We start from the raw sequence: 27,127 nt of genomic DNA on the forward strand, positions 1-27,127 counted from the left end.
ATTTTTGCTTGCTTTTTCATTGAGCAATGCAACAGTAGATAGTTATCAAAATATAAATTATTGAATTCAAAGTGTTTAGGTAACAAAATATGTTTCTGCCCAGTTTCGAACTGGGGACCTTTCACATGTGAGGCAAACGTGATAACCACTACACTACAGAAACTACATGGAAACAGCATCTCCTGCCATCCAATAAAAAATGATCTTTGACATACATTATGGCATTCTGAAATAAACTTTTTATATGATTGCATTTTTATTTGGCATTTCAACCAAAAATCCCTTGTTTTAAAATTCTAAAGATAACAGCATATTTCTGCCCAGTTTCGAACTGGGGACCTTTTGTGTTTTAGGCGAATGTGATAACCACTACAATACAGAAACTGACTTTTGAAGATCTCATCACTATGGAGTCGGGAAGTACCATTGGCAAACCGTTTTCTTAGAAAAAAAAATTCTAAACTTATTTTTCTATTTTCTAATAATTTCTATGCTATTTTTTCCACTTTGCATTTCAAGAGGACACATTCACTTATTAATAGTTCTGATCATTGTATTTAATAAAAAAATCTATTTTTAATGTATTTCTGACCAATTTTGAAGGGGAACCTTATGCATATTGGCTAAATGTGAATAATACTACACTACAAGTACTTTATGAATGCAACACCATCCAATATGCACGGTAGAAGGGAAATTGACTTTTGATATTCTGCAATATGATTTTTTGCTTGCTTTTTCATTAAGCAATGCAACAGTATATAGTTATCAAAATATAAATTATTGAATTCAAAGTGTTTAGGTAACAAAATATGTTTCTACCAATTTCAAACTGGGGACCTTTCACGTGTGAGGCAAACATGAAATCACTACACTACAGATACTACATGAAAAATTTGCGACCATCATCCAATAAAAAATGATCTTTGGCATTCAGTATGGCATGCTAAAATAAACTTTTTATCTGATTGTATTTTTATTGAGCATTTTACCCAAAAATTCATTGTTTTAAAATTCTAAAGCTAAAAGATTGTTTCTGCCCAGTTTCGAACTGGGGACTTTTCGCATGTTAGGCGAACATGATAACCACTACACTACAGAAACTGACTCTCGTGGATCCCATCACTATCTAGTCTGGAAGTACAAATGACACATGCTTTTCTTAGAAATATAATTTTTTCTAAACTTTTTTTCCTATTTTCTAATAATTTTGACGCTATTTTTCCACTTTGCTTTTCAAGAGGACACATTCACTTATTATCAATTCTGATCATTGTATTTTCTAAAAAAAATCTTTTTTTAATGTATTTCTGACCAATTTTGAAGGGGGACCTTATGCATAATGGGTAAATGTGAATAACTCTACACTACAGGTACTTCATGAATGCAACACCATCCAATATGCATGGTAGAAGGGAAATTGACTTTTGATATTCTGCAATATGATTATTGCTTGCTTTTTCATTGAGCAATGCAACAGTAGATAGTTATCAAAATATAAATTATTGAATTCAAAGTGTTTAGGTAACAAAATATGTTTCTGCCAATTTCGAACTGGGGACCTTTCACGTGTGAGGCAAACATGAAATCACTACACTACAGATACTACATGAAAAATTTGCGACCATCATCCAATAAAAAATGATCTTTGGCATTCAGTATGGCATGCTAAAATAAACTTTTTATCTGATTGTATTTTTATTGAGCATTTTACCCAAAAATTCATTGTTTTAAAATTCTAAAGCTAAAAGATTGTTTCTGCCCAGTTTCGAACTGGGGACCTTTCGCATGTCAGGCGAACGTGATAACCACTACACTACAGAAACTACATGGAAACAGCATCTCCCGCCATCCAATAAAAAATGATCTTTGACATACATTATGGCATTCTGAAATAAACTTTTTATATGATTGCATTTTTATTTGGCACTTCAACCAAAAATCCCTTGTTTTAAAATTCTAAAGATAACAGCATATTTCTGCCCAGTTTCGAACTGGGGACCTTTTGTGTTTTAAGCGAATGTGATAACCACTACAATACAGAAACTGACTTTTGAAGATCTCATCACTATGGAGTCGGGAAGTACCATTGGCAAACCGTTTTCTTAGAAAAAAAATTCTAAACTTATTTTTCTATTTTCTAATAATTTCTATGCTATTTTTTCCACTTTGCATTTCAAGAGGACACATTCACTTATTAATAGTTCTTATCATTGTATTTAATAAAAAAATCTATTTTTTTATGTATTTCTGACCAATTTTGAAGGGGAACCTTATGCATATTGGCTAAATGTGAATAATACTACACTACAGGTACTTTATGAATGCAACACCATCCAATATGCATGGTAGAAGGGAAATTGACTTTTGATAATCTGCAATATGATTTTTCGCTTGCTTTTTCATTAAGCAATGCAACAGTATATAGTTATCAAAATATAAATGATTGAATTCAAAGTGTTTAGGTAACAAAATATGTTTCTGCCAATTTTGAACTGGGGACCTTTCACGTGTGAGACAAACATGAAATCACTACACTACAGATACTACATGAAAAATTTGCGACCATCATCCAATAAAAAATGATCTTTGGCATTCAGTATGGCATGCTAAAATAAACTTTTTATCTGATTGTATTTTTATTGAGCATTTTACCCAAAAATTCATTGTTTTAAAATTCTAAAGCAAAAAGATTGTTTCTGCCCAGTTTCGAACTGGGGACCTTTCGCATGTTAGGCAAATGTGATAAACACTACACTACAGAAACTGACTCTCGTGGATCCCATCACTATCTAGTCTGGAAGTACAAATGACACATGCTTTTCTTAGAAATATAATTTTTTCTAAACTTTTTTTCCTATTTTCTAATAATTTTGACGCTATTTTTGCACATTGCATTTCAAGAGGACACATTCACTTATTATCAATTCTGATCATTGTATTTACTGAAAAAATCTTTTTTTTAATGTATTTCTGACCAATTTTGACGGGGGACCTTATGCATATTGGATAAATGTGAATAACTCTACACTACAGGTACTTCATGAATGCAACACCATCCAATATGCATGATAGAAGGGAAATTGACTTTTGATATTCTGCAATATGATTTTTGCTTGCTTTTTCATTGAGCAATGCAACAGTAGATAGTTATCAAAATATAAATTATTGAATTCAAAGTGTTTAGGTAACAAAATATGTTTCTGCCCAGTTTCGAACTGGGGACCTTTCACATGTGAGGCAAACGTGATAACCACTACACTACAGAAACTACATGGAAACAGCATCTCCTGCCATCCAATAAAAAATGATCTTTGACATACATTATGGCATTCTGAAATAAACTTTTTATATGATTGCATTTTTATTTGGCATTTCAACCAAAAATCCCTTGTTTTAAAATTCTAAAGATAACAGCATATTTCTGCCCAGTTTCGAACTGGGGACCTTTTGTGTTTTAGGCGAATGTGATAACCACTACAATACAGAAACTGACTTTTGAAGATCTCATCACTATGGAGTCGGGAAGTACCATTGGCAAACCGTTTTCTTAGAAAAAAAATTCTAAACTTATTTTTCTATTTTCTAATAATTTCTATGCTATTTTTTCCACTTTGCATTTCAAGAGGACACATTCACTTATTAATAGTTCTGATCATTGTATTTAATAAAAAAATCTATTTTTAATGTATTTCTGACCAATTTTGAAGGGGAACCTTATGCATATTGGCTAAATGTGAATAATACTACACTACAGGTACTTTATGAATTCAACACCATCCAATATGCATGGTAGAAGGGAAATTGACTTTTGATATTCTGCAATATGATTTTTTGCTTGCTTTTTCATTAAGCAATGCAACAGTATATAGTTATCAAAATATAAATTATTGAATTCAAAGTGCTTAGGTAACAAAATATGTTTCTGCCAATTTCGAACTGGGGACCTTTCACGTGTGAGGCAAACATGAAATCACTACACTACAGATACTACATGAAAAATTTGCGACCATCATCCAATAAAAAATGATCTTTGGCATTCAGTATGGCATGCTAAAATAAACTTTTTATCTGATTGTATTTTTATTGAGCATTTTACCCAAAAAATTCATTGTTTTAAAATTCTAAAGCTAAAAGATTGTTTCTGCCCAGTTTCGAAATGGGGACCTTTCGCGTGTTAGGCGAACGTTATAACCACTAGACTACAGAAACTGACTCTCGTGCATTCCATCACTATCTAGTCTGGAAGTTCAAATGACACATTCTTTTCTTAGAAATATTATTTTTTCTAAACTTTTTTTCCTATTTTCTAATAATTTTGACGCTATTTTTCCACTTTGCTTTTCAAGAGGACACATTCACTTATTATCAATTCTGATCATTGTATTTGCTAAAAAATCTTTTTTTAATGTATTTCTGACCAATTTTGAAGGGGGACCTTATGCATATTGGGTAAATGTGAATAACTCTACACTACAGGTACTTCATGAATGCAACACCATCCAATATGCATGATAGAAGGGAAATTGACTTTTGATATTCTGCAATATGATTTTTGCTTGCTTTTTCATTGAGCAATGCAACAGTAGATAGTTATCAAAATATAAATTATTGAATTCAAAGTGTTTAGGTAACAAAATATGTTTCTGCCCAGTTTCGAACTGGGGACCTTTCACATGTGAGGCAAACGTGATAACCACTACACTACAGAAACTACATGGAAACAGCATCTCCTGCCATCCAATAAAAAATGATCTTTGACATACATTATGGCATTCTGAAATAAACTTTTTATATGATTGCATTTTTATTTGGCATTTCAACCAAAAATCCCTTGTTTTAAAATTCTAAAGATAACAGCATATTTCTGCCCAGTTTCGAACTGGGGACCTTTTGTGTTTTAGGCGAATGTGATAACCACTACAATACAGAAACTGACTTTTGAAGATCTCATCACTATGGAGTCGGGAAGTACCATTGGCAAACCGTTTTCTTAGAAAAAAAAATTCTAAACTTATTTTTCTATTTTCTAATAATTTCTATGCTATTTTTTCCACTTTGCATTTCAAGAGGACACATTCACTTATTAATAGTTCTGATCATTGTATTTAATAAAAAAATCTATTTTTAATGTATTTCTGACCAATTTTGAAGGGGAACCTTATGCATATTGGCTAAATGTGAATAATACTACACTACAAGTACTTTATGAATGCAACACCATCCAATATGCACGGTAGAAGGGAAATTGACTTTTGATATTCTGCAATATGATTTTTTGCTTGCTTTTTCATTAAGCAATGCAACAGTATATAGTTATCAAAATATAAATGATTGAATTCAAAGTGCTTAGGTAACAAAATATGTTTCTGCCAATTTCGAACTGGGGACCTTTCACGTGTGAGGCAAACATGAAATCACTACACTACAGATACTACATGAAAAATTTGCGACCATCATCCAATAAAAAATGATCTTTGGCATTCAGTATGGCATGCTAAAATAAACTTTTTATCTGATTGTATTTTTATTGAGCATTTTACCCAAAAAATTCATTGTTTTAAAATTCTAAAGCTAAAAGATTGTTTCTGCCCAGTTTCGAAATGGGGACCTTTCGCGTGTTAGGCGAACGTTATAACCACTACACTACAGAAACTGACTCTCGTGGATCCCATCACTATCTAGTCTGGAAGTACAAATGACACATGCTTTTCTTAGAAATATAATTTTTTCTAAACTTTTTTTCCTATTTTCTATTAATTTTGACGCTATTTTTCCACTTTGCTTTTCAAGAGGACACATTCACTTATTATCAATTCTGATCATTGTATTTTCTAAAAAAAATCTTTTTTTAATGTATTTCTGACCAATTTTGAAGGGGGACCTTATGCATATTGGGTAAATGTGAATAACTCTACACTACAGGTACTTCATGAATGCAACACCATCCAATATGCATGGTAGAAGGGAAATTGACTTTTGATATTCTGCAATATGATTATTGCTTGCTTTTTCATTGAGCAATGCAACAGTAGATAGTTATCAAAATATAAATTATTGAATTCAAAGTGTTTAGGTAACAAAAAATATGTTTCTGCCAATTTCGAACTTGGGACCTTTCACGTGTGAGGCAAACATGAAATCACTACACTACAGATACTACATGAAAAATTTGCGACCATCATCCAATAAAAAATGATCTTTGGCATTCAGTATGGCATGCTAAAATAAACTTTTTATCTGATTGTATTTTTATTGAGCATTTTACCCAAAAATTCATTGTTTTAAAATTCTAAAGCTAAAAGATTGTTTCTGCCCAGTTTCGAACTGGGGACCTTCCGCATGTTAGGCGAACGTGATAACCACTACACTACAGAAACTGACTCGCGTGAATCCCATCACTATCTAGTCTGGAAGTACAAATGACACATGCTTTTCTTAGAAATATAATTTTTTCTAAACTTTTTTCCTATTTTCTAATAATTTTGACGCTATTTTTCCACTTTGCATTTCAAGAGGACACATTCACTTATTATCAATTCTGATCATTGTATTTACTAAAAAAAAATCTTTTTTTTAATGTATTTCTGACCAATTTTGACGGGGGACCTTATGCATATTGGGTAAATATGAATAACTCTATACTACAGGTACTTCATGAATGCAACACCATCCAATATGCATGATAGAAGGGAAATTGACTTTTGATATTCTGCAATATGATTTTTGCTGGCTTTTTCATTGAGCAATGCAACAGTAGATAGTTATCAAAATATAAATTATTGAATTCAAAGTGTTTAGGTAACAAAATATGTTTCTGCCCAGTTTCGAACTGGGGACCTCTCGCGTGTGAGGCGAACATGATAACCACTACACTACAGAAACTACATGGAAACAGCATCTCCCGCCATCCAATAAAAAATGATCTTTGACATACATTATGGCATTCTGAAATAAACTTTTTATATGATTGCATTTTTATTTGGCATTTCAACCAAAAATCCCTTGTTTTAAAATGCTAAAGATAACAGCATATTTCTGCCCAGTTTCGAACTGGGGACCTTTTGTGTTTTAGGCGAATGTGATAACCACTACAATACAGAAACTGACTTTTGAAGATCTCATCACTATGGAGTCGGGAAGTACCATTGGCAAATCGTTTTCTTAGAAAAAAAATTTCTAAACTTATTTTTCTATTTTCTAATAATTTCTATGCTATTTTTTCCACTTTGCATTTCAAGAGGACACATTCACTTATTAATAGTTCTGATCATTGTATTTAATAAAAAAATCTATTTTTAATGTATTTCTGACCAATTTTGAAGGGGAACCTTATGCATATTGGCTAAATGTGAATAATACTACACTACAAGTACTTTATGAATGCAACACCATCCAATATGCACGGTAGAAGGGAAATTGACTTTTGATATTCTGCAATATGATTTTTTGCTTGCTTTTTCATTAAGCAATGCAACAGTATATAGTTATCAAAATATAAATGATTGAATTCAAAGTGTTTAGGTAACAAAATATGTTTCTGCCAATTTCGAACTGGGGACCTTTCACGTGTGAGGCAAACATGAAATCACTACACTACAGATACTACCTGAAAAATTTGCGACCATCATCCAATAAAAAATGATCTTTGGCATTCAGTATGGCATGCTAAAATAAACTTTTTATCTGATTGTATTTTTATTGAGCATTTTACCCAAAAATTCATTGTTTTAAAATTCTAAAGCTAAAAGATTGTTTCTGCCCAGTTTCGAACTGGGGACCTTTCGCGTGTTAGGCGAACGTGATAACCACTACACTACAGAAATTGACTCTCGTGGATCCCATCACTATCTAGTCTGGAAGTACAAATGACACATGCTTTTCTTAGAAATATAATTTTTTCTAAACTTTTTTTCCTATTTTCTAATAATTTTGACGCTATTTTTCCACTTTGCTTTTCAAGAGGACACATTCACTTATTAACAATTCTGATCATTGTATTTTCTAAAAAAAATCTTTTTTTAATGTATTTCTGACCAATTTTGAAGGGGGACCTTATGCATATTGGGTAAATGTGAATAACTCTACACTACAGGTACTTCATGAATGCAACACCATCCAATATGCATGGTAGAAGGGAAATTGACTTTTGATATTCTGCAATATGATTATTGTTTGCTTTTTCATTGAGCAATGCAACAGTAGATAGTTATCAAAATATAAATTATTGAATTCAAAGTGTTTAGGTAACAAAATATGTTTCTGCCCAGTTTCGAACTGGGGACCTTTCGCGTGTGAGGCGAACGTGATAACCACTACACTACAGAAACTACATAGAAACAGCATCTCCCGCCATCCAATAAAAAATGATCTTTGACATACATTATGGCATTCTGAAATAAACTTTTTATATGATTGCATTTTTATTTGGCATTTCAACCAAAAATCCCTTGTTTTAAAATTCTAAAGATAACAGCATATTTCTGCCCAGTTTCGAACTGGGGACCTTTTGTGTTTTAGGCGAATGTGATAACCACTACAATACAGAAACTGACTTTTGAAGATCTCATCACTATGGAGTTGGGAAATACCATTGGCAAACCGTTTTCTTAGAAAAAAAAATTCTAAACTTATTTTTCTATTTTCTAATAATTTCTATGCTATTTTTTCCACTTTGCATTTCAAGAGGACACATTCACTTATTAATAGTTCTGATCATTGTATTTAATAAAAAAATCTATTTTTAATGTATTTCTGACCAATTTTGAAGGGGAACCTTATGCATATTGGCTAAATGTGAATAATACTACACTACAGGTACTTTATGGATGCAACACCATCCAATATGCATGGTAGAAGGGAAATTGACTTTTGATATTCTGCAATATGATTTTTTGCTTGCTTTTTCATTAAGCAATGCAACAGTATATAGTTATCAAAATATAAATTATTGAATTCAAAGTGTTTAGGTAACAAAATATGTTTCTACCAATTTCAAACTGGGGACCTTTCACGTGTGAGGCAAACATGAAATCACTACACTACAGATACTACATGAAAAATTTGCGACCATCATCCAATAAAAAATGATCTTTGGCATTCAGTATGGCATGCTAAAATAAACTTTTTATCTGATTGTATTTTTATTGAGCATTTTACCCAAAAATTCATTGTTTTAAAATTCTAAAGCTAAAAGATTGTTTCTGCCCAGTTTCGAACTGGGGACTTTTCGCATGTTAGGCGAACATGATAACCACTACACTACAGAAACTGACTCTCGTGGATCCCATCACTATCTAGTCTGGAAGTACAAATGACACATGCTTTTCTTAGAAATATAATTTTTTCTAAACTTTTTTTCCTATTTTCTAATAATTTTGACGCTATTTTTCCACTTTGCTTTTCAAGAGGACACATTCACTTATTATCAATTCTGATCATTGTATTTTCTAAAAAAAATCTTTTTTTAATGTATTTCTGACCAATTTTGAAGGGGGACCTTATGCATAATGGGTAAATGTGAATAACTCTACACTACAGGTACTTCATGAATGCAACACCATCCAATATGCATGGTAGAAGGGAAATTGACTTTTGATATTCTGCAATATGATTATTGCTTGCTTTTTCATTGAGCAATGCAACAGTAGATAGTTATCAAAATATAAATTATTGAATTCAAAGTGTTTAGGTAACAAAATATGTTTCTGCCAATTTCGAACTGGGGACCTTTCACGTGTGAGGCAAACATGAAATCACTACACTACAGATACTACATGAAAAATTTGCGACCATCATCCAATAAAAAATGATCTTTGGCATTCAGTATGGCATGCTAAAATAAACTTTTTATCTGATTGTATTTTTATTGAGCATTTTACCCAAAAATTCATTGTTTTAAAATTCTAAAGCTAAAAGATTGTTTCTGCCCAGTTTCGAACTGGGGACCTTTCGCATGTCAGGCGAACGTGATAACCACTACACTACAGAAACTACATGGAAACAGCATCTCCCGCCATCCAATAAAAAATGATCTTTGACATACATTATGGCATTCTGAAATAAACTTTTTATATGATTGGGAAATTGACTTTTGATATTCTGCAATATGATTTTTTGCTTGCTTTTTCATTAAGCAATGCAACAGTATATAGTTATCAAAATATAAATGATTGAATTCAAAGTGTTTAGGTAACAAAATATGTTTCTGCCAATTTCGAACTGGGGACCTTTCACGTGTGAGGCAAACATGAAATCACTACACTACAGATACTACATGAAAAATTTGCGACCATCATCCAATAAAAAATGATCTTTGGCATTCAGTATGGCATGCTAAAATAAACTTTTTATCTGATTGTATTTTTATTGAGCATTTTACCCAAAAATTCATTGTTTTAAAATTCTAAAGCTAAAAGATTGTTTCTGCCCAGTTTCGAACTGGGGACGTTTCGCATGTTAGGCGAACTTGATAACCACAACACTACAGAAACTGACTCTTGTGGATCCCATCACTATCTAGTCTGGAAGTACAAATGACACATGCTTTTCTTAGAAATATAATTTTTTCTAAACTTTTTTTCCTATTTTCTAATAATTTTGACGCTATTTTTCCACTTTGCTTTTCAAGAGGACACATTCACTTATTATCAATTGTGATCATTGTATTTTCTAAAAAAAAAATCTTTTTTTAATGTATTTCTGACCATTTTTGAAGGGGGACCTTATGCATATTGGGTAAATGTGAATAACTCTACACTACAGGTACTTCATGAATGCAACACCATCCAATATGCCTGATAGAAGGGAAATTGACTTTTGATATTCTGCAATATGATTTTTGCTTGCTTTTTCATTGAGCAATGCAACAGTAGATAGTTATCAAAATATAAATTATTGAATTCAAAGTGTTTAGGTAACAAAATATGTTTCTGCCCAGTTTCGAACTGGGGACCTTTCGCGTGTGAGGCGAACATGATAACCACTACACTACAGAAACTACATGGAAACAGCATCTCCCGCCATCCAATAAAAAATGATCTTTGACATACATTATGGCATTCTGTAATACATTTTTTATATGATTGCATTTTTATTTGGCATTTCAACCAAAAATCCCTTGTTTTAAAATTCTAAAGATAACAGCATATTTCTGCCCAGTTTCGAACTGGGGACCTTTTGTGTTTTAGGCGAATGTGATAACCACTACAATACAGAAACTGACTTTTGAAGATCTCATCACTATGGAGTCGGGAAGTACCATTGGCAAACCGTTTTCTTAGAAAAAAAAATTCTAAACTTATTTTTCTATTTTCTAATAATTTCTATGCTATTTTTTCCACTTTGCATTTCAAGAGGACACATTCACTTATTAATAGTTCTGATCATTGTATTTAATAAAAAAAATCTATTTTTAATGTATTTCTGACCAATTTTGAAGGGGAACCTTATGCATATTGGCTAAATGTAAATAATACTACACTACAGGTACTTTATGAATGCAACACCATCCAATATGCATGGTAGAAGGGAAATTGACTTTTGATATTATGCAATATGATTTTTTGCTTGCTTTTTCATTAAGCAATGCAACAGTATATAGTTATCAAAATATAAATGATTGAATTCAAAGTGTTTAGGTAACAAAATATGTTTCTGCCAATTTCGAACTGGGGACCTTTCATGTGTGAGGCAAACATGAAATCACTACACTACAGATACTACATGAAAAATTTGCGACCATCATCCAATAAAAAATGATCTTTGGCATTCAGTATGGCATGCTAAAATAAACTTTTTATCTGATTGTATTTTTATTGAGCATTTTACCCAAAAATTCATTGTTTTAAAATTCTAAAGCTAAAAGATTGTTTCTGCCCAGTTTTGAACTGGGGACCTTTCGCATGTTAGGTGAATGTGATAACCACTACACTACAGAAACTGACTCGCGTGAATCCCATCACTATCTAGTCTGGAAGTACAAATGACACATGCTTTTTTTAGAAATATAATTTTTTCTAAACTTTTTTTCTATTTTCTAATAATTTTGACGCTATTTTTCCACTTTGCATTTCAAGAGGACACATTCACTTATTATCAATTCTGATCATTGTATTTACTAAAAAAAATCTTTTTTTTAATGTATTTCTGACCAATTTTGATGGGGGACCTTATGCATATTGGGTAAATGTGAATAACTCTACACTACAGGTACTTCATGAATGCAACACCATCCAATATGCATGATAGAAGGGAAATTGACTTTTGATATTCTGCAATATGATTTTTGCTTGCTTTTTCATTGAGCAATGCAACAGTAGATAGTTATCAAAATAGAAATTATTGAATTCAAAGTGTTTAGGTAACAAAATATGTTTCTGCCCAGTTTCGAACTGGGGACCTTTCGCGTGTGAGGCGAACATGATAACCACTACACTACAGAAACTACATGGAAACAGCATCTCCCGCCATCCAATAAAAAATGATCTTTGACATACATTATGGCATTCTGTAATACATTTTTTATATGATTGCATTTTTATTTGGCATTTCAACCAAAAATCCCTTGTTTTAAAATTCTAAAGATAACAGCATATTTCTGCCCAGTTTCGAACTGGGGACCTTTTGTGTTTTAGGCGAATGTGATAACCACTACAATACAGAAACTGACTTTTGAAGATCTCATCACTATGGAGTCGGGAAGTACCATTGGCAAACCGTTTTCTTAGAAAAAAAAATTCTAAACTTATTTTTCTATTTTCTAATAATTTCTATGCTATTTTTTCCACTTTGCATTTCAAGAGGACACATTCACTTATTAATAGTTCTGATCATTGTATTTAATAAAAAAAATCTATTTTTAATGTATTTCTGACCAATTTTGAAGGGGAACCTTATGCATATTGGCTAAATGTAAATAATACTACACTACAGGTACTTTATGAATGCAACACCATACAATATGCATGGTAGAAGGGAAATTGACTTTTGATATTATGCAATATGATTTTTTGCTTGCTTTTTCATTAAGCAATGCAACAGTATATAGTTATCAAAATATAAATGATTGAATTCAAAGTGTTTAGGTAACAAAATATGTTTCTGCCAATTTCGAACTGGGGACCTTTCATGTGTGAGGCAAACATGAAATCACTACACTACAGATACTACATGAAAAATTTGCGACCATCATCCAATAAAAAATGATCTTTGGCATTCAGTATGGCATGCTAAAATTAACTTTTTATCTGATTGTATTTTTATTGAGCATTTTACCCAAAAATTCATTGTTTTAAAATTCTAAAGCTAAAAGATTGTTTCTGCCCAGTTTTGAACTGGGGACCTTTCGCATGTTAGGTGAATGTGATAACCACTACACTACAGAAACTGACTCGCGTGAATCCCATCACTATCTAGTCTGGAAGTACAAATGACACATGCTTTTTTTAGAAATATAATTTTTTCTAAACTTTTTTTCTATTTTCTAATAATTTTGACGCTATTTTTCCACTTTGCATTTCAAGAGGACACATTCACTTATTATCTATTCTGATCATTGTATTTACTAAAAAAAATCTTTTTTTTTAATGTATTTCTGACCAATTTTGATGGGGGACCTTATGCATATTGGGTAAATGTGAATAACTCTACACTACAGGTACTTCATGAATGCAACACCATCCAATATGCATGATAGAAGGGAAATTGACTTTTGATATTCTGCAATATGATTTTTGCTTGCTTTTTCATTGAGCAATGCAACAGTAGATAGTTATCAAAATAGAAATTATTGAATTCAAATTGTTTAGGTAACAAAATATGTTTCTGCCAATTTCGAACTGGGGACCTTTCACGTGTGAGGCAAACATGAAATCACTACACTACAGATACTACATGAAAAATTTGCGACCATCATCCAATAAAAAATGATCTTTGGCATTCAGTATGGCATGCTAAAATAAACTTTTTATCTGATTGTATTTTTATTGAGCATTTTACCCAAAAATTCATTGTTTTAAAATTCTAAAGCTAAAAGATTGTTTCTGCCCAGTTTTGAACTGGGGACCTTTCGCATGTTAGGCGAACGTGATAACCACTACACTACAGAAACTGACTCTCGTGGATCCCATCACTATCTAGTCTGGAAGTACAAATGACACATGCTTTTCTTAGAAATATAATTTTTTCTAAACTTTTTTTCCTATTTTCTAATAATTTTGACGCTATTTTTCCACTTTGCTTTTCAAGAGGACACATTCACTTATTATCAATTCTGATCATTGTATTTTCTAAAAAAAATCTTTTTTTAATGTATTTCTGACCAATTTTGAAGGGGGACCTTATGCATAATGGGTAAATGTGAATAACTCTACACTACAGGTACTTCATGAATGCAACACCATCCAATATGCATGGTAGAAGGGAAATTGACTTTTGATATTCTGCAATATGATTATTGCTTGCTTTTTCATTGAGCAATGCAACAGTAGATAGTTATCAAAATATAAATTATTGAATTCAAAGTGTTTAGGTAACAAAATATGTTTCTGCCAATTTCGAACTGGGGACCTTTCACGTGTGAGGCAAACATGAAATCACTACACTACAGATACTACATGAAAAATTTGCGACCATCATCCAATAAAAAATGATCTTTGGCATTCAGTATGGCATGCTAAAATAAACTTTTTATCTGATTGTATTTTTATTGAGCATTTTACCCAAAAATTCATTGTTTTAAAATTCTAAAGCTAAAAGATTGTTTCTGCCCAGTTTCGAACTGGGGACCTTTCGCATGTCAGGCGAACATGATAACCACTACACTACAGAAACTACATGGAAACAGCATCTCCCGCCATCCAATAAAAAATGATCTTTGACATACATTATGGCATTCTGAAATAAACTTTTTATATGATTGCATTTTTATTTGGCATTTCAACCAAAAATCCCTTGTTTTAAAATGCTAAAGATAACAGCATATTTCTGCCCAGTTTCGAACTGGGGACCTTTTGTGTTTTAGGCGAATGTGATAACCACTACAATACAGAAACTGACTTTTGAAGATCTCATCACTATGGAGTCGGGAAGTACCATTGGCAAACCGTTTTCTTAGAAAAAAAAATTCTAAACTTATTTTTCTATTTTCTAATAATTTCTATGCTATTTTTTCCACTTTGCATTTCAAGAGGACACATTCACTTATTAATAGTTCTGATCATTGTATTTAATAAAAAAATCTATTTTTAATGTATTTCTGACCAATTTTGAAGGGGAACCTTATGCATATTGGCTAAATGTGAATAATACTACACTACAAGTACTTTATGAATGCAACACCATCCAATATGCACGGTAGAAGGGAAATTGACTTTTGATATTCTGCAATATGATTTTTTGCTTGCTTTTTCATTAAGCAATGCAACAGTATATAGTTATCAAAATATAAATGATTGAATTCAAAGTGTTTAGGTAACAAAATATGTTTCTGCCAATTTCGAACTGGGGACCTTTCACGTGTGAGGCAAACATGAAATCACTACACTACAGATACTACATGAAAAATTTGCGACCATCATCCAATAAAAAATGATCTTTGGCATTCAGTATGGCATGCTAAAATAAACTTTTTATCTGATTGTATTTTTATTGAGCATTTTACCCAAAAATTCATTGTTTTAAAATTCTAAAGCTAAAAGATTGTTTCTGCCCAGTTTCGAACTGGGGACGTTTCGCATGTTAGGTGAACTTGATAACCACAACACTACAGAAACTGACTCTTGTGGATCCCATCACTATCTAGTCTGGAAGTACAAATGACACATGCTTTTCTTAGAAATATAATTTTTTCTAAACTTTTTTTCCTATTTTCTAATAATTTTGACGCTATTTTTCCACTTTGCTTTTCAAGAGGACACATTCACTTATTATCAATTCTGATCATTGTATTTTCTAAAAAAAATCTTTTTTTAATGTATTTCTGACCATTTTTGAAGGGGGACCTTATGCATATTGGGTAAATGTGAATAACTCTACACTACAGGTACTTCATGAATGCAACACCATCCAATATGCCTGATAGAAGGGAAATTGACTTTTGATATTCTGCAATATGATTTTTGCTTGCTTTTTCATTGAGCAATGCAACAGTAGATAGTTATCAAAATATAAATTATTGAATTCAAAGTGTTTAGGTAACAAAATATGTTTCTGCCCAGTTTCGAACTGGGGACCTTTCGCGTGTGAGGCGAACATGATAACCACTACACTACAGAAACTACATGGAAACAGCATCTCCCGCCATCCAATAAAAAATGATCTTTGACATACATTATGGCATTCTGTAATACATTTTTTATATGATTGCATTTTTATTTGGCATTTCAACCAAAAATCCCTTGTTTTAAAATTCTAAAGATAACAGCATATTTCTGCCCAGTTTCGAACTGGGGACCTTTTGTGTTTTAGGCGAATGTGATAACCACTACAATACAGAAACTGACTTTTGAAGATCTCATCACTATGGAGTCGGGAAGTACCATTGGCAAACCATTTTCTTAGAAAAAAAAATTCTAAACTTATTTTTCTATTTTCTAATAATTTCTATGCTATTTTTTCCACTTTGCATTTCAAGAGGACACATTCACTTATTAATAGTTCTGATCATTGTATTTAATAAAAAAAATCTATTTTTAATGTATTTCTGACCAATTTTGAAGGGGAACCTTATGCATATTGGCTAAATGTAAATAATACTACACTACAGGTACTTTATGAATGCAACACCATCCAATATGCATGGTAGAAGGGAAATTGACTTTTGATATTATGCAATATGATTTTTTGCTTGCTTTTTCATTAAGCAATGCAACAGTATATAGTTATCAAAATATAAATGATTGAATTCAAAGTGTTTAGGTAACAAAATATGTTTCTGCCAATTTCGAACTGGGGACCTTTCATGTGTGAGGCAAACATGAAATCACTACACTACAGATACTACATGAAAAATTTGCGACCATCATCCAATAAAAAATGATCTTTGGCATTCAGTATGGCATGCTAAAATAAACTTTTTATCTGATTGTATTTTTATTGAGCATTTTACCCAAAAATTCATTGTTTTAAAATTCTAAAGCTAAAAGATTGTTTCTGCCCAGTTTTGAACTGGGGACCTTTCGCATGTTAGGTGAATGTGATAACCACTACACTACAGAAACTGACTCGCGTGAATCCCATCACTATCTAGTCTGGAAGTACAAATGACACATGCTTTTTTTAGAAATATAATTTTTTCTAAACTTTTTTCTATTTTCTAATAATTTTGACGCTATTTTTCCACTTTGCATTTCAAGAGGACACATTCACTTATTATCAATTCTGATCATTGTATTTACTAAAAAAAATCTTTTTTTTTAATGTATTTCTGACCAATTTTGATGGGGGACCTTATGCATATTGGGTAAATGTGAATAACTCTACACTACAGGTACTTCATGAATGCAACACCATCCAATATGCATGATAGAAGGGAAATTGACTTTTGATATTCTGCAATATGATTTTTGCTTGCTTTTTCATTGAGCAATGCAACAGTAGATAGTTATCAAAATAGAAATTATTGAATTCAAATTGTTTAGGTAACAAAATATGTTTCTGCCAATTTCGAACTGGGGACCTTTCACGTGTGAGGCAAACATGAAATCACTACACTACAGATACTACATGAAAAATTTGCGACCATCATCCAATAAAAAATGATCTTTGGCATTCAGTATGGCATGCTAAAATAAACTTTTTATCTGATTGTATTTTTATTGAGCATTTTACCCAAAAATTCATTGTTTTAAAATTCTAAAGCTAAAAGATTGTTTCTGCCCAGTTTCGAACTGGGGACCTTTCGCATGTTAGGCGAACGTGATAACCACAACACTACAGAAACTGACTCTTGTGGATCCCATCACTATCTAGTCTGGAAGTACAAATGACACATGCTTTTCTTAGAAATATAATTTTTTCTAAACTTTTTTTCCTATTTTCTAATAATTTTGACGCTATTTTTCCACTTTGCTTTTCAAGAGGACACATTCACTTATTATCAATTCTGATCATTGTATTTTCTAAAAAAAAATCTTTTTTTAATGTATTTCTGACCAATTTTGAAGGGGGACCTTATGCATATTGGGTAAATGTGAATAACTCTACACTACAGGTACTTCATGAATGCAACACCATCCAATATGCCTGATAGAAGGGAAATTGACTTTTGATATTCTGCAATATGATTTTTGCTTGCTTTTTCATTGAGCAATGCAACAGTAGATAGTTATCAAAATATAAATTATTGAATTCAAAGTGTTTAGGTAACAAAATATGTTTCTGCCCAGTTTCGAACTGGGGACCTTTCGCGTGTGAGGCGAACATGATAACCACTACACTACAGATACTACATGAAAAATTTGTGACCACCATCCAATAAAAAATGATCTTTGACATACATTATGGCATTCTGTAATACATTTTTTATATGATTGCATTTTTATTTGGCATTTCAACCAAAAATCCCTTGTTTTAAAATTCTAAAGATAACAGCATATTTCTGCCCAGTTTCGAACTGGGTACCTTTTGTGTTTTAGGCGAATGTGATAACCACTACAATACAGAAACTGACTTTTGAAGATCTCATCACTATGGAGTCGGGAAGTACCATTGGCAAACCGTTTTCTTAGAAAAAAAATTTCTAAACTTATTTTTCTATTTTCTAATAATTTCTATGCTATTTTTTCCACTTTGCATTTCAAGAGGACACATTCACTTATTAATAGTTCTGATCATTGTATTTAATAAAAAAATCTATTTTTAATGTATTTCTGACCAATTTTGAAGGGGAACCTTATGCATATTGGCTAAATGTGAATAATACTACACTACAGGTACTTCATGAATGCAACACCATCCAATATGCATGGTAGAAGGGAAATTGACTTTTGATATTCTGCAATATGATTTTTTTGCTTGCTTTTTCATTGAGCAATGCTACAGTATATAGTTATCAAAATATAAATTATTGAATTAAAAGTGTTTAGGTAACAAAATATGTTTCTGCCAATTTCGAACTGGGGACCTTTCACATGTGAGGCAAACATGAAATCACTACACTACAGATACTACATGAAAAATTTGTGACCACCATCCAATAAAAAATGATCTTTGACATACATTATGGCATTCTGTAATACATTTTTTATATGATTGCATTTTTATTTGGCATTTCAACCAAAAATCCCTTGTTTTAAAATTCTAAAGATAACAGCATATTTCTGCCCAGTTTCGAACTGGGTACCTTTTGTGTTTTAGGCGAATGTGATAACCACTACAATACAGAAACTGACTTTTGAAGATCTCATCACTATGGAGTCGGGAAGTACCATTGGCAAACCGTTTTCTTAGAAAAAAAATTTCTAAACTTATTTTTCTATTTTCTAATAATTTCTATGCTATTTTTTCCACTTTGCATTTCAAGAGGACACATTCACTTATTGATAGTTCTGATCATTGTATTTAATAAAAAAATCTATTTTTAATGTATTTCTGACCAATTTTGAAGGGGAACCTTATGCATATTGGCTAAATGTAAATAATACTACACTACAGGTACTTTATGAATGCAACACCATCCAATATGCATGGTAGAAGGGAAATTGACTTTTGATATTCTGCAATATGATTTTTTGCTTGCTTTTTCATTAAGCAATGCAACAGTATATAGTTATCAAAATATAAATGATTGAATTCAAAGTGTTTAGGTAACAAAATATGTTTCTGCCAATTTCGAACTGGGGACCTTTCATGTGTGAGGCAAACATGAAATCACTACACTACAGATACTACATGAAAAATTTGCGACCATCATCCAATAAAAAATGATCTTTGGCATTCAGTATGGCATGCTAAAATAAACTTTTTATCTGATTGTATTTTTATTGAGCATTTTACCCAAAAATTCATTGTTTTAAAATTCTAAAGCTAAAAGATTGTTTCTGCCCAGTTTTGAACTGGGGACCTTTCGCATGTTAGGCGAATGTGATAACCACTACAATACAGAAACTGACTCGCGTGAATCTCATCATTATCTAGTCTGGAAGTACAAATGACACATGCTTTTTTTTAGAAATATAATTTTTTCTAAACTTTTTTTCCTATTTTCTAATAATTTTGACGCTATTTTTCCACTTTGCATTTCAAGAGGACACATTCACTTATTATCAATTCTGATCATTGTATTTACTGAAAAAAAATTTTTTTTAATGTATTTCTGACCAATTTTGATGGGGGACCTTATGCATATTGGGTAAATGTGAATAACTCTACACTACAGGTACTTCATGAATGCAACACCATCCAATATGCATGATAGAAGGGAAATTGACTTTTGATATTCTGCAATATGATTTTTGCTTGCTTTTTCATTGAGCAATGCAACAGTAGATAGTTATCAAAATATAAATTATTGAATTCAAAGTGTTTAGGTAACAAAATATGTTTCTGCCCAGTTTCGAACTGGGGACCTTTCGCGTGTGAGGCGAACATGATAACCACTACACTACAGAAACTACATGGAAACAGCATCTCCCGCCATCCAATAAAAAATGATCTTTGACATACATTATGGCATTCTGAAATAAACTTTTTATATGATTGCATTTTTATTTGGCATTTCAACCAAAAATCCCTTGTTTTAAAATTCTAAAGATAACAGCATATTTCTGCCCAGTTTCGAGCTGGGGACCTTTTGTGTTTTAGGCGAATGTGATAACCACTACAATACAGAAACTGACTTTTGAAGATCTCATCACTATGGAGTCGGGAAGTACCATTGGCAAACCGTTTTCTTAGAAAAAAAAATTCTAAACTTATTTTTTTATTTTCTAATAATTTCTATGCTATTTTTTCCACTTTGCATTTCAAGAGGACACATTCACTTATTAATAGTTCTGATCATTGTATTTAATAAAAAAATCTATTTTTAATGTATTTCTGACCAATTTTGAAGGGGAACCTTATGCATATTGGCTAAATGTGAATAATACTACACTACAGGTACTTTATGAATGCAACACCATCCAATATGCATGGTAGAAGGGAAATTGACTTTTGATATTCTGCAATATGATTTTTTGCTTGCTTTTTCATTAAGCAATGCAACAGTATATAGTTATCAAAATATAAATTATTGAATTCAAAGTGTTTAGGTAACAAAATATGTTTCTGCCAATTTCGAACTGGGGACCTTTCACGTGTGAGGCAAACATGAAATCACTACACTACAGATACTACATGAAAAATTTGCGACCATCATCCAATAAAAAATGATCTTTGGCATTCAGTATGGCATGCTAAAATAAACTTTTTATCTGATTGTATTTTTATTGAGCATTTTACCCAAAAATTCATTGTTTTAAAATTCTAAAGCTAAAATATTGTTTCTGCCCAGTTTCGAACTGGGGACCTTTCGCGTGTTAGGCGAACGTGATAACCACTACACTACAGAAACTGACTCTCGTGGATCCCATCACTATCTAGTCTGGAAGTACAAATGACACATGCTTTTCTTAGAAATATAATTTTTTCTAAACTTTTTTTCCTATTTTCTAATAATTTTGACGCTATTTTTCCACTTTGCTTTTCAAGAGGACACATTCACTTATTAACAATTCTGATCATTGTATTTTCTAAAAAAATCTTTTTTTAATGTATTTCTGACCAATTTTGAAGGGGGACCTTATGCATATTGGGTAAATGTGAATAACTCTACACTACAGGTACTTCATGAATGCAACACCATCCAATATGCATGGTAGAAGGGAAATTGACTTTTGATATTCTGCAATATGATTATTGCTTGCTTTTTCATTGAGCAATGCAACAGTAGATAGTTATCAAAATATAAATTATTGAATTCAAAGTGTTTAGGTAACAAAATATGTTTCTGCCCAGTTTCGAACTGGGGACCTTTCGCGTGTGAGGCGAACATGATAACCACTACACTACAGAAACTACATGGAAACAGCATCTCCCGCCATCCAATAAAAAATGATCTTTGACATACATTATGGCATTCTGAAATAAACTTTTTATATGATTGCATTTTTATTTGGCATTTCAACCAAAAATCCCTTGTTTTAAAATTCTAAAGATAACAGCATATTTCTGCCCAGTTTCGAACTGGGGACCTTTTGTGTTTTAGGCGAATGTGATAACCACTACAATACAGAAACTGACTTTTGAAGATCTCATCACTATGGAGTTGGGAAGTACCATTGGCAAACCGTTTTCTTAGAAAAAAAAATTCTAAACTTATTTTTCTATTTTCTAATAATTTCTATGCTATTTTTTCCACTTTGCATTTCAAGAGGACACATTCACTTATTAATAGTTCTGATCATTGTATTTAATAAAAAAATCTATTTTTAATGTATTTCTGACCAATTTTGAAGGGGAACCTTATGCATAGTGGCTAAATGTGAATAATACTACACTACAGGTACTTTATGAATGCAACACCATCCAATATGCATGGTAGAAGGGAAATTGACTTTTGATATTCTGCAATATGATTTTTTGCTTGCTTTTTCATTAAGCAATGCAACAGTATATAGTTATCAAAATATAAATTATTGAATTCAAAGTGTTTAGGTAACAAAATATGTTTCTGCCAATTTCAAACTGGGGACCTTTCACGTGTGAGGCAAACATGAAATCACTACACTACAGATACTACATGAAAAATTTGCGACCATCATCCAATAAAAAATGATCTTTGGCATTCAGTATGGCATGCTAAAATAAACTTTTTATCTGATTGTATTTTTATTGAGCATTTTACCCAAAAATTCATTGTTTTAAAATTCTAAAGCTAAAAGATTGTTTCTGCCCAGTTATGAACTGGGGACCTTTCGCATGTCAGGCGAACGTGATAACCACTACACTACAGAAACTGACTCTCGTGGATCTCATCACTTTCTAGTCTGGAAGTACAAATGACACATGCTTTTCTTAGAAATATAATTTTTTCTAAACTTTTTTCCTATTTTCTAATAATTTTGACGCTATTTTTCCACTTTGCATTTCAAGAGGACACATTCACTTATTATCAATTCTGATCATTGTATTTACTAAAAAAATCTTTTTTTTTAATGTATTTCTGACCAATTTTGACGGGGGACCTTATGCATATTGGGTAAATGTGAATAACTCTACACTACAGGTACTTCATGAATGCAACACCATCCAATATGCATGATAGAAGGGAAATTGACTTTTGATATTCTGCAATATGATTTTTGCTTGCTTTTTCATTGAGCAATGCAACAGTAGATAGTTATCAAAATATAAATTATTGAATTCAAAGTGTTTAGGTAACAAAATATGTTTCTGCCAATTTTGAACTGGGGACCTTTCACGTGTGAGGCAAACATGAAATCACTACACTACAGATACTACATGAAAAATTTGCGACCATCATCCAATAAAAAATGATCTTTGGCATTCAGTATGGCATGCTAAAATAAACTTTTTATCTGATTGTATTTTTATTGAGCATTTTACCCAAAAATTCATTGTTTTAAAATTCTAAAGCTAAAAGATTGTTTCTGCCCAGTTTCGAACTGGGGACCTTCCGCATGTTAGGCGAACGTGATAACCACTACACTACAGAAACTGACTCTCGTGGATCCCATCACTATCTAGTCTGGAAGTACAAATGACACATGCTTTTCTTAGAAATATAATTTTTTCTAAACTTTTTTTCCTATTTTCTAATAATTTTGATGCTATTTTTCCACTTTGCTTTTCAAGAGGACACATTCACTTATTATCAATTCTGATCATTGTATTTTCTAAAAAAAATCTTTTTTTAATGTATTTTTGACCAATTTTGAAGGGGGACCTTATGCATATTGGGTAAATGTGAATAACTCTACACTACAGGTACTTTATGAATGCAACACCATCCAATATGCATGGTAGAAGGGAAATTGACTTTTGATATTCTGCAATATGATTATTGCTTGCTTTTTCATTGAGCAATGCAACAGTAGATAGTTATCAAAATATAAATTATTGAATTCAAAGTGTTTAGGTAACAAAATATGTTTCTGCCAATTTCAAACTGGGGACCTTTCACGTGTGAGGCAAACATGAAATCACTACACTACAGATACTACATGAAAAATTTGCGACCATCATCCAATAAAAAATGATCTTTGGCATTCAGTATGGCATGCTAAAATAAACTTTTTATCTGATTGTATTTTTATTGAGCATTTTACCCAAAAATTCATTGTTTTAAAATTCTAAAGCTAAAAGATTGTTTCTGCCCAGTTTCGAACTGGGGACCTTTCGCATGTTAGGCGAACGTGATAACCACTACACTACAGAAACTGACTCGCGTGAATCCCATCACTATCTAGTCTGGAAGTACAAATGACACATGCTTTTCTTAGAAATATAATTTTTTCTAAACTTTTTTCCTATTTTCTAATAATTTTGACGCTATTTTTCCACTTTGCATTTCAAGAGGACACATTCACTTATTATCAATTCTGATCATTGTATTTACTAAAAAAATCTTTTTTTTAAATGTATTTCTGACCAATTTTGACGGGGGACCTTATGCATATTGGGTAAATGTGAATAACTCTACACTACAGGTACTTCATGAATGCAACACCATCCAATATGCATGATAGAAGGGAAATTTACTTTTGATATTCTGCAATATGATTTTTGCTTGCTTTTTCATTGAGCAATGCAACAGTAGATAGTTATCAAAATATAAATTATTGAATTCAAAGTGTTTAGGTAACAAAATATGTTTCTGCCAATTTTGAACTGGGGACCTTTCACGTGTGAGGCAAACATGAAATCACTACACTACAGATACTACATGAAAAATTTGCGACCATCATCCAATAAAAAATGATCTTTGGCATTCAGTATGGCATGCTAAAATAAACTTTTTATCTGATTGTATTTTTATTGAGCATTTTACCCAAAAATTCATTGTTTTAAAATTCTAAAGCTAAAAGATTGTTTCTGCCCAGTTTCGAACTGGGGACCTTCCGCATGTTAGGCGAACGTGATAACCACTACACTACAGAAACTGACTCGCGTGAATCCCATCACTATCTAGTCTGGAAGTACAAATGACACATGCTTTTCTTAGAAATATAATTTTTTCTAAACTTTTTTCCTATTTTCTAATAATTTTGACGCTATTTTTCCACTTTGCATTTCAAGAGGACACATTCACTTATTATCAATTCTGATCACTGTATTTACTAAAAAAAAATCTTTTTTTTTTATGTATTTCTGACCAATTTTGACGGGGGACCTTATGCATATTGGGTAAATATGAATAACTCTACACTACAGGTACTTCATGAATGCAACACCATCCAATATGCATGATAGAAGGGAAATTGACTTTTGATATTCTGCAATTTGATTATTGCTTGCTTTTTCATTGAGCAATGCAACAGTAGATAGTTATCAAAATATAAATTATTGAATTCAAAGTGTTTAGGTAACAAAATATGTTTCTGCCAATTTCAAACTGGGGACCTTTCACGTGTGAGGCAAACATGAAATCACTACACTACAGATACTACATGAAAAATTTGCGACCATCATCCAATAAAAAATGATCTTTGGCATTCAGTATGGCATGCTAAAATAAACTTTTTATCTGATTGTATTTTTATTGAGCATTTTACCCAAAAATTCATTGTTTTAAAATTCTAAAGCTAAAAGATTGTTTCTGCCCAGTTTCGAACTGGGGACCTTTCGCATGTTAGGCGAACGTGATAACCACTACACTACAGAAACTGACTCGCGTGAATCCCATCACTATCTAGTCTGGAAGTACAAATGACACATGCTTTTCTTAGAAATATAATTTTTTCTAAACTTTTTTCCTATTTTCTAATAATTTTGACGCTATTTTTCCACTTTGCATTTCAAGAGGACACATTCACTTATTATCAATTCTGATCATTGTATTTACTAAAAAAATCTTTTTTTTAAATGTATTTCTGACCAATTTTGACGGGGGACCTTATGCATATTGGGTAAATGTGAATAACTCTACACTACAGGTACTTCATGAATGCAACACCATCCAATATGCATGATAGAAGGGAAATTTACTTTTGATATTCTGCAATATGATTTTTGCTTGCTTTTTCATTGAGCAATGCAACAGTAGATAGTTATCAAAATATAAATTATTGAATTCAAAGTGTTTAGGTAACAAAATATGTTTCTGCCAATTTTGAACTGGGGACCTTTCACGTGGGAGGCAAACATGAAATCACTACACTACAGATACTACATGAAAAATTTGCGACCATCATCCAATAAAAAATGATCTTTGGCATTCAGTATGGCATGCTAAAATAAACTTTTTATCTGATTGTATTTTTATTGAGCATTTTACCCAAAAATTCATTGTTTTAAAATTCTAAAGCTAAAAGATTGTTTCTGCCCAGTTTCGAACTGGGGACCTTCCGCATGTTAGGCGAACGTGATAACCACTACACTACAGAAACTGACTCGCGTGAATCCCATCACTATCTAGTCTGGAAGTACAAATGACACATGCTTTTCTTAGAAATATAATTTTTTCTAAACTTTTTTCCTATTTTCTAATAATTTTGACGCTATTTTTCCACTTTGCATTTCAAGAGGACACATTCACTTATTATCAATTCTGATCACTGTATTTACTAAAAAAAAATCTTTTTTTTTAATGTATTTCTGACCAATTTTGACGGGGGACCTTATGCATATTGGGTAAATATGAATAACTCTACACTACAGGTACTTCATGAATGCAACACCATCCAATATGCATGATAGAAGGGAAATTGACTTTTGATATTCTGCAATATGATTTTTTGCTTGCTTTTTCATTAAGCAATGCAACAGTATATAGTTATCAAAATATAAATTATTGAATTCAAAGTGTTTAGGTAACAAAATATGTTTCTGCCAATTTCAAACTGGGGACCTTTCACGTGTGAGGCAAACATGAAATCACTACACTACAGATACTACATGAAAAATT

The 27,127-nt window shown here is 31.8% G+C and overlaps 34 non-coding genes across 34 annotated transcripts; all 34 read right to left on the reverse strand.

Annotated features, from left to right (window-relative positions):
- Positions 1–90: 90 nt before the first annotated feature.
- Positions 91–163, reverse strand: TRNAV-CAC (transfer RNA valine (anticodon CAC)). The gene has a single exon. It is a non-coding gene; the product is annotated as a tRNA-Val (tRNA).
- An 868-nt stretch (positions 164–1,031) lies between these two features.
- On the reverse strand, positions 1,032–1,104 carry TRNAV-AAC (transfer RNA valine (anticodon AAC)). Its single transcript has one exon. It is a non-coding gene; the product is annotated as a tRNA-Val (tRNA).
- Positions 1,105–1,753: 649 nt separating this feature from the next.
- On the reverse strand, positions 1,754–1,826 carry TRNAV-GAC (transfer RNA valine (anticodon GAC)). The gene has a single exon. It is a non-coding gene; the product is annotated as a tRNA-Val (tRNA).
- An 868-nt stretch (positions 1,827–2,694) lies between these two features.
- TRNAV-AAC (transfer RNA valine (anticodon AAC)) lies at positions 2,695–2,767 on the reverse strand. Its single transcript has one exon. It is a non-coding gene; the product is annotated as a tRNA-Val (tRNA).
- A 431-nt stretch (positions 2,768–3,198) lies between these two features.
- Positions 3,199–3,271, reverse strand: TRNAV-CAC (transfer RNA valine (anticodon CAC)). The gene has a single exon. It is a non-coding gene; the product is annotated as a tRNA-Val (tRNA).
- An 868-nt stretch (positions 3,272–4,139) lies between these two features.
- Positions 4,140–4,212, reverse strand: TRNAV-AAC (transfer RNA valine (anticodon AAC)). Its single transcript has one exon. It is a non-coding gene; the product is annotated as a tRNA-Val (tRNA).
- Positions 4,213–4,641: 429 nt separating this feature from the next.
- Positions 4,642–4,714, reverse strand: TRNAV-CAC (transfer RNA valine (anticodon CAC)). The gene has a single exon. It is a non-coding gene; the product is annotated as a tRNA-Val (tRNA).
- Positions 4,715–5,583: 869 nt separating this feature from the next.
- Positions 5,584–5,656, reverse strand: TRNAV-AAC (transfer RNA valine (anticodon AAC)). The gene has a single exon. It is a non-coding gene; the product is annotated as a tRNA-Val (tRNA).
- A 651-nt stretch (positions 5,657–6,307) lies between these two features.
- On the reverse strand, positions 6,308–6,380 carry TRNAV-AAC (transfer RNA valine (anticodon AAC)). The gene has a single exon. It is a non-coding gene; the product is annotated as a tRNA-Val (tRNA).
- Positions 6,381–6,812: 432 nt separating this feature from the next.
- TRNAV-CAC (transfer RNA valine (anticodon CAC)) lies at positions 6,813–6,885 on the reverse strand. The gene has a single exon. It is a non-coding gene; the product is annotated as a tRNA-Val (tRNA).
- An 868-nt stretch (positions 6,886–7,753) lies between these two features.
- Positions 7,754–7,826, reverse strand: TRNAV-AAC (transfer RNA valine (anticodon AAC)). Its single transcript has one exon. It is a non-coding gene; the product is annotated as a tRNA-Val (tRNA).
- Positions 7,827–8,257: 431 nt separating this feature from the next.
- On the reverse strand, positions 8,258–8,330 carry TRNAV-CAC (transfer RNA valine (anticodon CAC)). The gene has a single exon. It is a non-coding gene; the product is annotated as a tRNA-Val (tRNA).
- An 868-nt stretch (positions 8,331–9,198) lies between these two features.
- TRNAV-AAC (transfer RNA valine (anticodon AAC)) lies at positions 9,199–9,271 on the reverse strand. The gene has a single exon. It is a non-coding gene; the product is annotated as a tRNA-Val (tRNA).
- A 649-nt stretch (positions 9,272–9,920) lies between these two features.
- On the reverse strand, positions 9,921–9,993 carry TRNAV-GAC (transfer RNA valine (anticodon GAC)). The gene has a single exon. It is a non-coding gene; the product is annotated as a tRNA-Val (tRNA).
- A 933-nt stretch (positions 9,994–10,926) lies between these two features.
- Positions 10,927–10,999, reverse strand: TRNAV-CAC (transfer RNA valine (anticodon CAC)). Its single transcript has one exon. It is a non-coding gene; the product is annotated as a tRNA-Val (tRNA).
- An 869-nt stretch (positions 11,000–11,868) lies between these two features.
- On the reverse strand, positions 11,869–11,941 carry TRNAV-AAC (transfer RNA valine (anticodon AAC)). The gene has a single exon. It is a non-coding gene; the product is annotated as a tRNA-Val (tRNA).
- Positions 11,942–12,372: 431 nt separating this feature from the next.
- TRNAV-CAC (transfer RNA valine (anticodon CAC)) lies at positions 12,373–12,445 on the reverse strand. The gene has a single exon. It is a non-coding gene; the product is annotated as a tRNA-Val (tRNA).
- Positions 12,446–13,314: 869 nt separating this feature from the next.
- TRNAV-AAC (transfer RNA valine (anticodon AAC)) lies at positions 13,315–13,387 on the reverse strand. Its single transcript has one exon. It is a non-coding gene; the product is annotated as a tRNA-Val (tRNA).
- Positions 13,388–14,037: 650 nt separating this feature from the next.
- TRNAV-AAC (transfer RNA valine (anticodon AAC)) lies at positions 14,038–14,110 on the reverse strand. The gene has a single exon. It is a non-coding gene; the product is annotated as a tRNA-Val (tRNA).
- A 649-nt stretch (positions 14,111–14,759) lies between these two features.
- Positions 14,760–14,832, reverse strand: TRNAV-GAC (transfer RNA valine (anticodon GAC)). The gene has a single exon. It is a non-coding gene; the product is annotated as a tRNA-Val (tRNA).
- Positions 14,833–16,204: 1,372 nt separating this feature from the next.
- TRNAV-CAC (transfer RNA valine (anticodon CAC)) lies at positions 16,205–16,277 on the reverse strand. The gene has a single exon. It is a non-coding gene; the product is annotated as a tRNA-Val (tRNA).
- Positions 16,278–17,146: 869 nt separating this feature from the next.
- Positions 17,147–17,219, reverse strand: TRNAV-AAC (transfer RNA valine (anticodon AAC)). The gene has a single exon. It is a non-coding gene; the product is annotated as a tRNA-Val (tRNA).
- A 649-nt stretch (positions 17,220–17,868) lies between these two features.
- On the reverse strand, positions 17,869–17,941 carry TRNAV-AAC (transfer RNA valine (anticodon AAC)). The gene has a single exon. It is a non-coding gene; the product is annotated as a tRNA-Val (tRNA).
- A 432-nt stretch (positions 17,942–18,373) lies between these two features.
- Positions 18,374–18,446, reverse strand: TRNAV-CAC (transfer RNA valine (anticodon CAC)). Its single transcript has one exon. It is a non-coding gene; the product is annotated as a tRNA-Val (tRNA).
- A 1,588-nt stretch (positions 18,447–20,034) lies between these two features.
- TRNAV-AAC (transfer RNA valine (anticodon AAC)) lies at positions 20,035–20,107 on the reverse strand. The gene has a single exon. It is a non-coding gene; the product is annotated as a tRNA-Val (tRNA).
- Positions 20,108–20,539: 432 nt separating this feature from the next.
- TRNAV-CAC (transfer RNA valine (anticodon CAC)) lies at positions 20,540–20,612 on the reverse strand. Its single transcript has one exon. It is a non-coding gene; the product is annotated as a tRNA-Val (tRNA).
- An 868-nt stretch (positions 20,613–21,480) lies between these two features.
- TRNAV-AAC (transfer RNA valine (anticodon AAC)) lies at positions 21,481–21,553 on the reverse strand. Its single transcript has one exon. It is a non-coding gene; the product is annotated as a tRNA-Val (tRNA).
- A 430-nt stretch (positions 21,554–21,983) lies between these two features.
- Positions 21,984–22,056, reverse strand: TRNAV-CAC (transfer RNA valine (anticodon CAC)). Its single transcript has one exon. It is a non-coding gene; the product is annotated as a tRNA-Val (tRNA).
- An 868-nt stretch (positions 22,057–22,924) lies between these two features.
- On the reverse strand, positions 22,925–22,997 carry TRNAV-GAC (transfer RNA valine (anticodon GAC)). The gene has a single exon. It is a non-coding gene; the product is annotated as a tRNA-Val (tRNA).
- A 649-nt stretch (positions 22,998–23,646) lies between these two features.
- On the reverse strand, positions 23,647–23,719 carry TRNAV-AAC (transfer RNA valine (anticodon AAC)). Its single transcript has one exon. It is a non-coding gene; the product is annotated as a tRNA-Val (tRNA).
- A 649-nt stretch (positions 23,720–24,368) lies between these two features.
- Positions 24,369–24,441, reverse strand: TRNAV-AAC (transfer RNA valine (anticodon AAC)). The gene has a single exon. It is a non-coding gene; the product is annotated as a tRNA-Val (tRNA).
- Positions 24,442–25,090: 649 nt separating this feature from the next.
- TRNAV-AAC (transfer RNA valine (anticodon AAC)) lies at positions 25,091–25,163 on the reverse strand. The gene has a single exon. It is a non-coding gene; the product is annotated as a tRNA-Val (tRNA).
- Positions 25,164–25,814: 651 nt separating this feature from the next.
- On the reverse strand, positions 25,815–25,887 carry TRNAV-AAC (transfer RNA valine (anticodon AAC)). The gene has a single exon. It is a non-coding gene; the product is annotated as a tRNA-Val (tRNA).
- Positions 25,888–26,536: 649 nt separating this feature from the next.
- On the reverse strand, positions 26,537–26,609 carry TRNAV-AAC (transfer RNA valine (anticodon AAC)). Its single transcript has one exon. It is a non-coding gene; the product is annotated as a tRNA-Val (tRNA).
- Between the last annotated feature and the right edge of the window lie 518 nt (positions 26,610–27,127).

The sequence above is a fragment of the Pseudophryne corroboree genome, chromosome 4 (genome assembly GCF_028390025.1).
Source record: "Pseudophryne corroboree isolate aPseCor3 chromosome 4, aPseCor3.hap2, whole genome shotgun sequence".
Lineage (NCBI taxonomy): Eukaryota > Metazoa > Chordata > Amphibia > Anura > Myobatrachidae > Pseudophryne > Pseudophryne corroboree.